Source organism: Thalia democratica, chromosome 5, assembly GCF_965202585.1.
Source record: "Thalia democratica chromosome 5, ktThaDemo2.hap1.1, whole genome shotgun sequence".
Taxonomy (NCBI): domain Eukaryota; kingdom Metazoa; phylum Chordata; class Thaliacea; order Salpida; family Salpidae; genus Thalia; species Thalia democratica.
In genome coordinates, this window is record NC_139169.1 from 19,740,410 (window position 1) to 19,754,165 (window position 13,756).

The 13,756-nt window shown below is 28.1% G+C and overlaps 1 pseudogene; it reads right to left on the reverse strand.

The window, feature by feature from the left end:
- Positions 1-1,528: 1,528 nt before the first annotated feature.
- Positions 1,529-12,496, reverse strand: LOC145836319 (protein DD3-3-like; annotated as a pseudogene).
- Positions 12,497-13,756: the final 1,260 nt, after the last annotated feature.

Here is a 13,756-nt window from a genome sequence, read left to right on the forward strand (position 1 = left end):
AACTGTTCAGATAATGTGATAACTTTATGATTAAATTGAGATTCTAACAATTCTATATGTGGTCTTTGGTTCGTATCTATTTCCTCTTCAAATCCTGAATAAAACTGTTTAGAAGTATAGCCATTTTCAGTTGTTGAACTACCTTGATATTTTGAATTCTTAGACAGACTTAAAGGTTTTGTATTGCTTCTAGTTTGTTTACTAAACCTAATCACTTGTAATATGTTGTACTGTACAAGTTTAACAATTTTTTGCACATCTTCTTCGACCTTATGACAACCTACGACAACCAATGATGCCATAAAAGCACAGTCGATAATACAACATATTATGAAAATTTAAAGAGCTCATTGTTAACTTAGTTCAGTATAACTTTATTTATATATTATTTTTTAATTTTATCAGTTGTTTATTTCAATTTTTACACGTTCAACAGTGTCACTTTTACACTAAAATAATTTAACATGTCTAACACATTTATTAGGGTGTAGTTTTCAATTTTTTCAGTGATTTTTTTGCATCGGTTTCACTTTTTTACGATATCCCAAAGTTTTTTTCAAAAAAACTAACTTAATTGTTTAATTTAATACTTTGATACTTTAGCCCAACATAAAAATTTTAATTCTAACTTTAGTATTTTACTCTATAGTCTTAAAAACTTATATTCTTTCATAAAATTTGCACTTATGAGTGTGTTTCATAACCCAAAACCTGAAGTATAGTTCAAAATATTTTCCTTACATGTAAGATGTAACTATATTATCTCACCACTAAATTTGTTTTAATTTTTTCTGATCAGTAATGTGTTAAAAAGTAAGCATGGTCCAAAACGACGACCTACAAGCGATTTTCTTAATAAATTTGTCAAGATACTTTGCGTAAAAGTAATGAATTGTAAAACTGTCACGTCTAGTCTAAAAGTTTTGCTGCATGAAGAATTAAAATAATGATTATTTTTAATTTACATAATCAAAGCTGTAAAAATTTATTTTTGTACTAAACGCTACTCATTGTTTATAAAAGGCTAGTAATATTAAAGATCAGTCTAAGCTGAAAAAAAGCAGAGTCAGCATAAAAAGCTTTTTATGTTATTTTCAAATTTTAATTTTTTAAGTTTTATTTTTTGTAACTTTTTAAATGTTTCGGTAATATGGGTTAGGGACAAGGGTATAATCCTAAGGTAATTTACCTCTTTTATAAATATGAAAAACAGTTTTCAGTATTCTACTATTTCTTAACATAAAACTGATCATTTTCATAATTCATAACAGCATAATATAAACGTATTTAGTTTAGTTTAGCATTAAAAACAGAAAATTTAAAACTTTTTAAAATATCTAAAGAAACGATTTAAAAAAAATGTAATAAGTAATAATCAAATAACTATTCACTTAAAAGCATTAAATTAATTAATGGTAGCAAAAGTGAGAAAACAATTCTAAGCGTGTATTAAATAGTTTTAAATCATTAATTTTTAGGAATATATAAACTATTTAATAAGTAAGACCGAGTTTTTAAACAATGTTATTTATTTCTTCATAACAAGCATCACCCCCTTTTGACTTCTGTTAGTGAACTGGTTGTTTCTGGTGCACATAAAATGGTAGGTTCCCGCATTCAGGGACACAACCAACCCTGAAAAAGAAGGGGTGGCATTTTGAAGGAGCGAACCAACTTCTGCTGCCGACAGACTTTTCCTCACAGTCAGCTGCTTTTTTGCAACTGCAAATTTTTATTCAGGGTTATGTTCATGATTGAATTTTATACAATTAAATCAGATTTTGCTCTACTTTTGTTGATAAAACTAATGTCATATACTGTTTACCGTATTGATAGCGAGTAGTTTCGTTTTTAGTTGAAAACTAAACGAAATTTAACGCGACTCACTGATAATGTCCCGAAGAAGCGAGCTGAATCGCGATGCTTTCCGCATCCTCCTCATCGTAACTACTCCAATAAACTTTCATATCTGATAAAAACATATAATATTATTAATAAAAAATACAGATTCTAATTTCATGACATAGTGGATTTCTTATAGAATAAGAACTCATAAAAATTTAGAGCAGTAGCATTCAAGTAACGTTTTGTTTTGAACGCGACTTGAAATAAATTTAGCATGCACTTTTAGTAAAGTCAGAAGATTCGTAGGGTATTGGGAAGTTTTCGTTGGGGGCGAGTATTTGCACCATGTTGTGTCGGTCGGTACCGGCTGTCCCCTGACCAGCACTCCCCCCTTTGCCATCGCTACCGTTGTCATCTGTTAAAATAAATAAAAATTGGGGTTTATAAATTAAAACTGGTGTGTTAGGCGTCATATTCTTATAATTATATGATTAGCTGAGCGCCACAATTGTTAATTTTTATGAGCACATTGCCTTACTAAATACAAATAATGTTGAATCAGATGAAAACTGATCTACACAAAAGCTTTGAAAAAAAGAGGTAATATTTGAGTTTAGTTTTACTTTTCGGAAATCTTTTTCTACAAACTACACAAATCTCTGTAGCACTTTGAGTTGCAACAAATTTTAACGCTTGTTTTACAAAAATATATAAAACTCGAGGTACTTCACAAATGCTCGTAAACAATAAGATGCTGCAAAATTTAGCGAACTTACTGTTGTCGTGCGTATTGGAACCGGTCCACTGTATGTGGATCAAGTCGTCGGTCGAGTAAGTCCTCCTCGTCGGGGTGAAGTCGTACTCAACTCCGGGAAAAGTCTGCACCCCGTTTCCCCTCTTTCCTCGCACGTTCACGTTTTTTATCACTTTGTCGTCTGGAATACCTGAAATAAAATCACTTTAATCAAATACTGTTCTGTTTAGCTGTTTTTCAAGTATAATAAAAAGTGATTTTTAATAACCACTCAGTTAATAAATCTGTACGTTTATTTGTTCGTTAAATTATATTTACGACTGCAAGAGTTAAATATTGTTGTTTTACTATCGAGAAGCTTAAAGCTTAATATTAGTTGACATGCTTAAGTTTTCTTCACTTGATTTTGTAAACTAATTTCTATTTTTATGTACTACTTTGCACTTCAACTATGTTAAAAAATCAACAAAAAACACCATTGTTTTGAATCTCACCGCTTGTTCGCTTTCTGATGATGAAGACGTGGCTCCTGTCCTGAAACGTCCTGCCGGTCTGCTGCGTGTTGAGGGCAATTTGCAACTCCACTCCCTCCCCAACGTCGACCTTCTTGTTGTTCTCTATGACGTCGTCGTTGTCGCTGCAATGTCGAAATTATTACATTCGTTCAACAAACATATGAATATTAGTATATTACTTTTTTATTGATTTAAATTTCCTGTTTTTTAGAAATAATTACTTAAGAGTGTTTTGTTTAAGCTTTTTTAATTGACATCTGAATTTGTTCGTGACAGAAAATGTTTTTGTTTAGGCAAGGGTTGATACTTTAAAATATATTGCTAGGAATGATGTTTTGATAAACTAACCTTGAATCAGTATTCCACGAGTTATAATCATCAGTTGATATGTTGTACCTGATATTTATTTTTTTCTATATTAATTATATATTGATAATGTCTTACTTTTTAAATTCTGTTTTCCATTGAATAAAATATTAACCCTGTTAGCTTAATTGTTGTGTGTTTGCACTTAAAACTGCAACATTGATATAATAAACAGTTATGTTTTCCGGTACAAATGTTTAATAAAAATCAAAAAGTTTTTAATGAACTCAGAAACATATAGTTTTAAAATTAAGAATTAAGTTATTCTCTAATTTTATTTCGATTTTAATATATTGCTTTTTTTTCTGACATAAACTTTATTTTTACAGCTAAATTAAAATTGTTTGAAGTATTTTAAACAACAACATTCAATTAAACTCTATGTGTTACTTCGCTATTAAAATACTGTGAAAATACCAGAAGTTAAATTAGTTTAAACCTGGTTCTGAAGACGCATCTATGATCTTTTTCTGTCATGAAATGAGGAAGCTTCCACACGTAACGGAGCTCCCCTCCCCCTCCCAAACGGTCCGTGTCCCCAAGGTGGTTCACCCGCGAAAAATCCGAAACCTTTACAATTTGAAATATTCAACCCGATTAATAGTATTACTAAACATCAAAAAGAATAAAAGCTTGTTTTTTTGTTGTCGTATACTTTTGTATCAAGTATGTTTTAATTAAAGCAATTTAAAAAAAGGAAAAGTTGAATAGTATTTCTTAATAGATGAGATAATTTAATAACCTTAAATTGAGAAACATTATGTTTTGTTTATCACGTTTGTCTTTGTGCACATGAAAACTGTTAGCAGGAAATTCGCTCACGTTTATTCGAGGAAGTAATTTAAATATAGCTTGCTACGTCATAATAAACTACCTCGCATTCAATGGGCGGTGGTGAAATGAAACATTGCTCTTCGATTTCTTCATACTTGTCAATTTTCTCCGATATTAGCGGCCTTCCCCATTTGTAGACAATTCCAATTGACTTCAATTTATCGTTGTTGTTTGCTAAGCACTAAAAAATGATCTCTATTGTTGTGCATAAAATTTCAAGTTAATTTTTTACTGTAAAACTTTGTCGCGCACTATTAAAATAATGAATAAGAAAGTATTTAATTGTTGATAAGAACAATCAAGTACTTTATTACGTATTTAGATCTTATCAAAACTATAAACTGAAAAATTTAAATAATTACACCGAACTAACTAGTGTTACAATAAATATAAATATTTGAAAATTACTGAGTCGGATTTTTTATTAAAAATTTTGAAAGAGACTTACAAAAATACTAACTTAGTTGAGTACTATTTTTGCAACGAAAATAATTCTCACCGAAATCAAGAAAAAAAAGAAAAGAAAAAAGTTCAAATAAGTTATTACAAGACTCGTAAAAATTATTGTATGCGAAAACTTCCACCAATTATTGACACGAATAACTCAAACGTACATCTTGCTCGTTGTCCTCGTCAGAAAGCTCGTTGTAATTGTGAAAATCTCGCCACTCTCCGCCTTTGTCATCACACGAGTTCGGATTGTTCGCTTCAGAGTAATGCCTGTACCCGCCGTCGGGAAATTTCTCCACACACCTCCCGTACGCTCGACTGTTGAAACTGTTCTCCTTGTAGTACCTGTGAAGAATTTGCACAGAAAGGTTATGATCAATAAAAACCGTCGAAAAAATGCTTTAACTGTTTCAGACTACTAAGAGAAAAATGTTTTGATAACAGCATCAAGTTAAACTACATACAGTTTTTTTACGACTAACACGTTTATAATTTTATTTTAAAAATTACCTACTTAACAGAACAAGCTGATTTGTTAAACCTTTGTAAATTTTTTATAAGCAAGGCACTACGGCTAAAGCGTAATCAAATATTAAGAATTTTAAGTTTTAAATTTTTTTAAATGCTGCAATTTATAACTTCTAAAAAAGACTGTTTAATGAACAAATAAATTCTGCAAACGTGGTGTTTATCTTACAAAGCTAAAGTATATAGTTACTAATTTCAATTAGATATCATCTTTAATAGCAGAAACCAAAAAACAAGCCCACAAACACTTAAACATCAACTTACAAGCAAACAACAAAGAACAACAAACTGGCAAAGGTCGTAGTTGGGGAAAGTACCGCGATGTCCCTCCACGGGGTGGGGTGCCAGTACGGGAAGTAGTCCCTCTCCTCCGCGCACTCGTACCCCCTCCTCGCGCCTCCGGGGTTCTGCCGCGTGTAGACCGCGCTCTCAACGTTGTCAGCGTTCTTCTGGATGTTTCCTTTCTGAACGGCCAGGAACAATCCTGAAATTTATTTACCTCTAAAAGCTTGTGATAGTGTCTACAACGATTTTTAAATTGTACTACACTTGCGCTAAGAATATTCGTTAGTTGTACGTTAGGTATTAGTAGCTGAAAATAAAATTTTTAGTATTTTTGACTTGAAATAAATAAATTTTACCAACTGTAAACTAAAAGTATTTTTAAACCAATCAGCGCAAACCTTCGTTTCTTTTCCTCCAATTACAATCGTCGTACCACCACCAAGGCTCGTGCAGCCCTTTGTTTTGCGCGTTGTCAGCCTTTGCGCTGTTCTTGCGGGCTTCCGACTGCGCCTTGGTTGTTTCACCTGCGCCGAATTCCTGGTAACTAGGTGTCGTCGTTTCCTTGCCGTTGCGGAATGTTATCAGATCTTGAGCTAAAAAAATATAGTTGTAGTTTTAAACAGTGGTATAAACTAAATACATTTAAAACTATAATTTTAAGTAAATAGTTGTTTATTGAGATGTGTTTCAATATCTTTAATAATCTAAAATATAAATAATTTTTTTTATTTTATACAAGTTTTTTTTATTGATTTTATATTAAATAAGTGACTCCTAAGCTTTTTAAAAGCCTTGCACAGAAGAAAAAAGTTATTTAATCTTTAGCTTATGACAAACAGAAGTTTGTAATAACTCTCATTACTGTAGTTTAAAACTATTTGTAGAACAAAACATAATATAACTGGTCACAAACTAACTAAAAACATTTTAAGATAGGACACAGTAAGCTATACACATATTCAATTATAATTATATAGCTAATAAACTTTGTTTTTGGACACTGTAGTTTAAAACGACACGCTTTTAAAAACCCTCGTATTAAAGTTTTAGTACTCTTTAAACTCATTAAAAAACCAAAGTCATACAATTTTTTAAATATTTCAAAGCATAGAATGTTGAAAAAACAGGTATTAAAAATACTCTTGAAGAACAACTATTAATTTCAAAGCTTCACAATTGTTCAACACAACTCACGGAACAAGTCCTTCCTGACGTTGGAGTTGCCGCTGTCACCGCCCTCGTCCCTGTTCTCCTGGCACATGTACTGCAGTACCAGGTTGCAGTTCACCTTCAGCGGTCCGTTTTCGTTGGTGACGTCATGACCGCACCCGTGCTGGTTGGTCCACGTCACTTCCAGCTCGCTCCTCCCCTCGACGCCGCTCTCGAAGTAGCGCTGCGGAAAGTTTCTTGTACTTTAATATTTGATTTAGCGCTGAAATATTATTCTTTCTACATCGTTTCACGACTATGACGTTTTCAGGGGTAAAAAACTAAGTTTATTGAAAAATTATTAATATGAAACCCATAAAAAGACATAATGTTTTTAAATTGATAAACTGTTTTTGAAATGTATGCAGGTATTAAAAATACTTGTAATACAGTTTGTAACTATTAAATAGCCAATAAAACTAATATAAAAAATCTTACCATCCGATATTGTTGCTGTTCATTTTGTGAAGCGCCTTGAACAGAGTCTTCTACATTATAACCACCTTTCGCATTGTTCTGTGTTATAGAACTTATTTTTATGAATCTAAATACTTTTAAAACGAGCAGAAACAAAAGTTTGAGAGAAACGCGAACTTAAACGTATGATGATACCAAAGCTTTAACTTACACTATTAATTCACAACAAAAAATAATTTAAACCTTAACAACTTGAATAACAACTTAATAACTTGCCTGAGAATCGAAGAGTCGGTTACCGTTTGCTCTATTTGTTGTTTTCTCGTTCAGTCTGTTGCCGGAACCCCTTGGAAAGTGCAACCATATGTCTGGTTTAACTGACTTGAGCAATATAAAAAGAACAAAATAAGACGATTTGTTCATTATTTGTTAAGCTACGTGGAAAAAATTATTTGCAGTTTGATATTTAAATTCAATTTTCAATTTATAATTTAGTATATGATGACATTTATTTAAACTAAGGTGCAACTCATTGTATATATAACGTTTCCTTCTTTTAAAAGCAAAAAACGTAAACTCACAACGTAATTACTTTTGAAAATAACTTAAAATAGATAGCAACACAAAAATAAGAACACATAAACTCAAAAAAAAACTTTTAGAGTTTAACTATTACTTATATTTTAAATACCAATAGTCTAACGTCATATAGAAAAGTTATAAATATAAGTTAATTTTGTTTAAAATATGAATGTTAAACACTGTTTTAAAATAAAAAAATTAAAATTAAAACAGGTTCAGTTTTAGTGAATGAACAAAACAAGTACGACTTAAACTAAATATATATAATCTTCTATTGTTTTTTCCAACTAATTGTTCGAATAATTATTTCCTATAAAAAAACCACTACTTTCAGGATATTTAGTTGATTAAAAGAGTTGCAACACCAAAAGGTCTTCACAGTATATTAAAGTATAAATTTATAAATTTATTTGTTCAATAAGTTTCAAACACAAGTAAATATTTACATTGTATTCTAATTTTGTCTTGTATGACGTTTCAGCTTCCTTGTTAGCTAATCCACAAAAAACAAGCTTACAATTGTCAATTTATCTAAAATATTATACCATTAAAATATTCTATATTTTAGTTTGATAAAAATGTTAAGAACATTTAGGAACTTACACTATCATGTTATTGTAAACAAATTAAATGTGTATCAGTTGTACCTGTTGAAAATTTGGAAGTATTTTTGATAAACGATGGTCTAAATCGATACGTCATAATAGTAGATAGAAACTTATTTTAGCTTATATTTTTGATCTATTTTTAATGTCCCATTTAAGCTGTTAACGGTTAAATAAAATAACTATTTGATTTGTTAAAAACATTATAATGGTCTGAAAAACGTAAAAACAAAATTAAATTTAAACACGTGAACTTATGATCAAACATGTTAGATTTTTAACTTCATGATTTTAGTAAAGTTCATAGCTATAAACTATTTCAGTACAATTTTTGTTTTTGTAACGAGCCTTTTGTGAAACTATTAGACATTTTGGTTTTAAAACCATTATTAACTAATTAGCCCGGTAACTGATTACTAGCAATAACTTTAACTCAATCTTATTTAATAAATGTCCAAGCGTTTAACAACAAATTTTAATTTATCAAACAAAATAATTGCCTTAGCTTAACAAAAGTCATAAACTTTTTACATTAGTTTTCGATTAGTTTTTACACTTTTTTTTTACTTTTTATAAATACTTAAAAACCTAATTTTTGTTTTTAAAGGTTAATAGGCAAGCTTGATTTCAATAGATTAAATGTTCCTATGAATTTTGTTTTTATAAGTCTACTTTTGCATAAAATTTATTGTAAACATATCTAGTATTATAACTATAACATATACTAAGCGTAACAGTAAAATTAGTTTTAGTTTTTTATATCAATTTCGAACATTGTAAGTTTTTAAAAAGTTGTATTTAAGCAAAATATACAATGAAATAAATCTTAATAAAAAAATATCATGCAAGTATAATAAAAAACTTATTTATGTAACGGATGTGAGTATATAAGTGTTTAACTTTTTGAGCAACACTTTTTCTATATAAAAAGTTAATTTTTACACAACATATTTTAATTAATGCTAAAATAAAATAGTGTCTTCATATAAAGAACAAAATAGATTGTTAGTTTATTTGATTTTTTTAATACTATTTACTATGATATTCACTAATACTAAGATAAATTATTAAATGATTACAACGTTTTACTTTTAACTTTACTACAAAGTTACAAAAGTCTCAAATTCATACAACACAACAGGCAAACTGTACCTTCAATTAGTTTTGAGTGCGCTTTTAAATGTTTTGGCATAAGCATACACAAAATATCACTTAAATTTATCATTTACGTCATTACTAACAACAATGTTATATCTGTAGTTATTGTAATGGTGCATATTTTGTTCTAGACGTTACAAATTTTATGATAAAGATATAATTTCTTTAATAGTTATTACAAGCACGTTCTTTTTAAAGCCTAATAGTACTATACGATAATTTTCAATTATAATATATAAATAATAAACAATATCTTTTTATTTATGCTCAAAGTACACACTAAATACTTAAAAAACTTTTTCGATCTTTTAGTCCATTATACTTTTAAAGCAATCATAATCTCATATTTAATTAAACAGTATCATAACTACTAGATGAGAAATAAAAATAACCAAGTTTCGGTCAAAGACCTCGAAAGTGCTTAAATAAAAATCTAAAAGTGTATGTAACAATCATGGAAAATAGTATTTAAATAATTTAATAAAAGTTTATTTCAAATTTTATACTTCAAAACAAAACGAATTAAATTTTAATATCAAGATTGAATTTATGGTTAAAGTTTAAATTTTAAAAATTATAAGTAAAATGTAGTTTTCTAGTCAATTTTCAAAGTAAACATTGCTTAAATAAAAATGCAGTTATTAGTAGTAAGCAGGGACGTAGCTAGCTCAAAAAAGTTACGAACCTACAAAAACTAAAGCATCTGAAATGACGCGTGATAACGTCTTAGAGGGAACACAGCAACTTAACCTACCTCTAATGTTATTGAATTTAATCTGAAAACATGCAGTTATGTTAATACATCAAAAATGGAATGTTGAAGTACGAGTGATAAGTGTATACAAGGAAATTTATTTTGCTTCACCTATGACTCTTTATGTGTTGCCACTTGTGTAAACCAAAAAAAAATTCATTAAAAATAAGTATAAGAAAATCACAGTTTAACTTAAAAACATTTATATAGTTTTGAAATCAAAATTTTACGTAGTCAATAGTTATAACAAGTTATGCAAATTTTTGTAACATAAAATTGTATGATTTTGACTTTTGAAGCTACAGCTTCCATTAGAATCAATTTTGCAATGCAGCTTTTTGTCAAATCAAAGCTTTAACACGCTAAATGTTACAAAGTGGATGTATTTAATTCGTTCAATTTTTACGTTTAAAAACGCTAAAGAGTGCATATATGTCAAAATTATCTCTCAGGAGTGCATAACTAAGTACAAATGAATACTAAAAGCTAAGTAGCAGAATATTTTCAAGCTGAAATAAAAGCAAGTTTTTTGGCACATAGGTATACGTTTCTGCGGATTTGCAGAAATGTACCAAGCTACGTCCCTGCTTTAAACTTTATTTACCAATTAAGTTTTATTTGTAGACTTAAAAACAAATCTTAATCAATTTCTTTTTTGCAAATCATAAATTTAAAAATTTTTCTAACTTAAAAAAAAAGAATAATTTTGTTCATTGTTTTAGTTATTTGAACTACATCATACATCTACTTAAACTTAAGAATGACAACTGTATACTAGTTTTAAAAGAAACTTTTCTGAAAATTTTAGCTTCTTAACTAATATTGATTTTATATGTACTTTTTTGAATAGAAATAATCATTCTACTTCAACTCCATGCTATAATTAAACAAACTACATTTTTACAAGGTTTTCAAATTCAGCCATGCTAATAAACAAATAACGACTCTGTACTACAACAATAAAATACTCGGTTATAATCTTAAATAAAACTTGTTCAACCTACCTGAGACAAACTAAGTTCTACATTCAGAAAAATTGGTTTGCTTAAAAAAATATTCCATAAATTCTTAGATATTACAAAACTAGAACGAAAAACAATATGTTATTTTAATTAACATTAACAAATAATATTTCAGCAACACTTTATCACTCAACTCGATCTGTAAAAAATGTTTTTAAAGTAAAAAAACAATTACTAAGAACTTAGCGCTAAATAAACGTCTGTTTATTTTAACTCGAGGTTTCATGCTTGAATATTTGCGTGGCGTTTCTAGTAATAATATTTCAATTATGTCTGTAAAAACTCCAGTTAAAACTTAGTAACGTATTTGGACTAGCTTATAGTAAAATGAAATCATGCTTAAAACTTTTCTAGGTTTTTAAGGTTTATAGATTAAATTTATCTACAGTTTTGGAGATTTTTGTATAATAGTTAATTTTTTTGGTAAAATAGTATACCTGTTTTTCAAGTATCAAAGAATTATAAATTAACTCAAATAAAAAACAAAAAATATAGTTTAATTAGTTTTTTACAAAATTTCTTATTAGCATATTTTATGTTAAATGTTTACAACACTGGCTGTTTATAATATTTCAAAAAAATAAACAAACTAAAGCACATTTTTTTTACAAAAATAACAAATAAAAAAACAGAACTCATGAAAACTAAACACTTTTTTTGTACTACAAACAGCTCAGCTTAATAAAGTTTTTAAGTATACATATGTTATAAATCTATAGAAAATAAATAGCTTAATATATAAGAGCTTAATGTTCAACAATTGTCAACTCAAGCTCACCTAAAAGGTTTTTCAGAGCTTTTTTAAGTGGCAATAAAATGATAAAAAGCACACAAATATATATAAAGGGATTAGGTGATGAGAAAACAACTGATTAGTAATCAATTAGTAATTGTAATTACGTGCTGAGTAAATAAAAGTAAAATTAATTAATCTAAAGTAAAATCAAACTAAGCGAAACAGTCTTCAAATAAAAAAACATTAGGTAAATAAATTGATAGTAATAAATAAATAGATAAAACTTAAGATGGTATAATTAACAAAAATTACGACAGTAAAGAAATCAAATATAATATTTAAAATTAGAAATAAATAGATCTAAAGTGGGGCCTTTTGAAGTTACTTCTTTTCTTGCATTGAGTTCTTTATCTCTGTCCGCTTCCGCACTGGTCATTCTTTCTAGATTACGAATAGAACAATTATCTCTCTTTCTAGGTACAAAGCAATTTATTGCTCAATATGCTGTTAACCAATATAAGAAACATCATCAACTTACACAACAAAAAGATTTTAGAGGCTGAAAACAAAAAGAACATAACTTGCAATCATAGAAATAAGATAAACTGCCCATTTAACGATAAATGTTTCTTAAAAGGTGTATATTAAGCAAAAGTTAGAAACAAAGCATACGTTGGTTGCACAGGAAAACTCTTTCAAAACAAGGTGGCAATAACACAAGCACATCATTTTCAGGAAATTACAATCAAAAGCCATAGCTAAATTTACCACATCTAATAGTATTGAACTTTCCGAAATCAAATGACAAATATTATTTAAAATCAACTGCTCAGTACCCAAAAAAACATGTAATTGTTTGAATGACATCATACTTCTTTTTTGTTTTACGAAGTTTACTGGACAAATAGTCGTAAACTACAGTGTTACGTATCAATACTATTAAAAATTCACAGTTTTTTGTTTGACACTTGATTAATTATACAAAGCAAAAAAAAATGATTGTTAACAACTTAATATGAAACTTTTGTAAAAATTATTATTTGTTTAGTTAATAACTTTAGAAGTTTATACTTTTTGTAATCATGACATTCTAAGAACTACTAAATAAAAACTAACTATTTAATCATAGCAATGAATATATTGAATTCAATTTTACAGAGTTTTTTTTAACTCATGTAAAAATGTGGTTTCATTTCAATTTTTTTATTCTTAGTTTTATTTTAAATTTACTAAGTTCATATTTTAAAAAAAGTTATAGTATTTAATATTAATTGAAAATTAACATAACAAGTCATACAAAAGATAAAGATCTTTTAGTTCGGAAATTAAATTTTTTTATTTGTAAAAAAATATTTAATTTTAAAGTAATTTTTCAAAACTAAAACCAATTTCTTATACTGAAATGAAAACATTTACAAAAAGCAAAACATTTTAATGTTAATTACAAGAGTTTTAACGATGACCCTTTGTTTTATAAAAATATAAAAGATTATGTTAACATGGTGTTTTTTTTTTTTTAGTTTTAACAACTACAATTCCAAATTTGAAAATTAATAATAAAAATATTATAATATCAAGCTAAAAGTAAATTTTTAAGTAAAGAAAAAATCACTTTTCATTTATTTCATATTTTCAAGTGCAACTTCAAAAAAAAAGCTCGCTTGCTAAAATAATGTTTAAAATACATATTAAAACG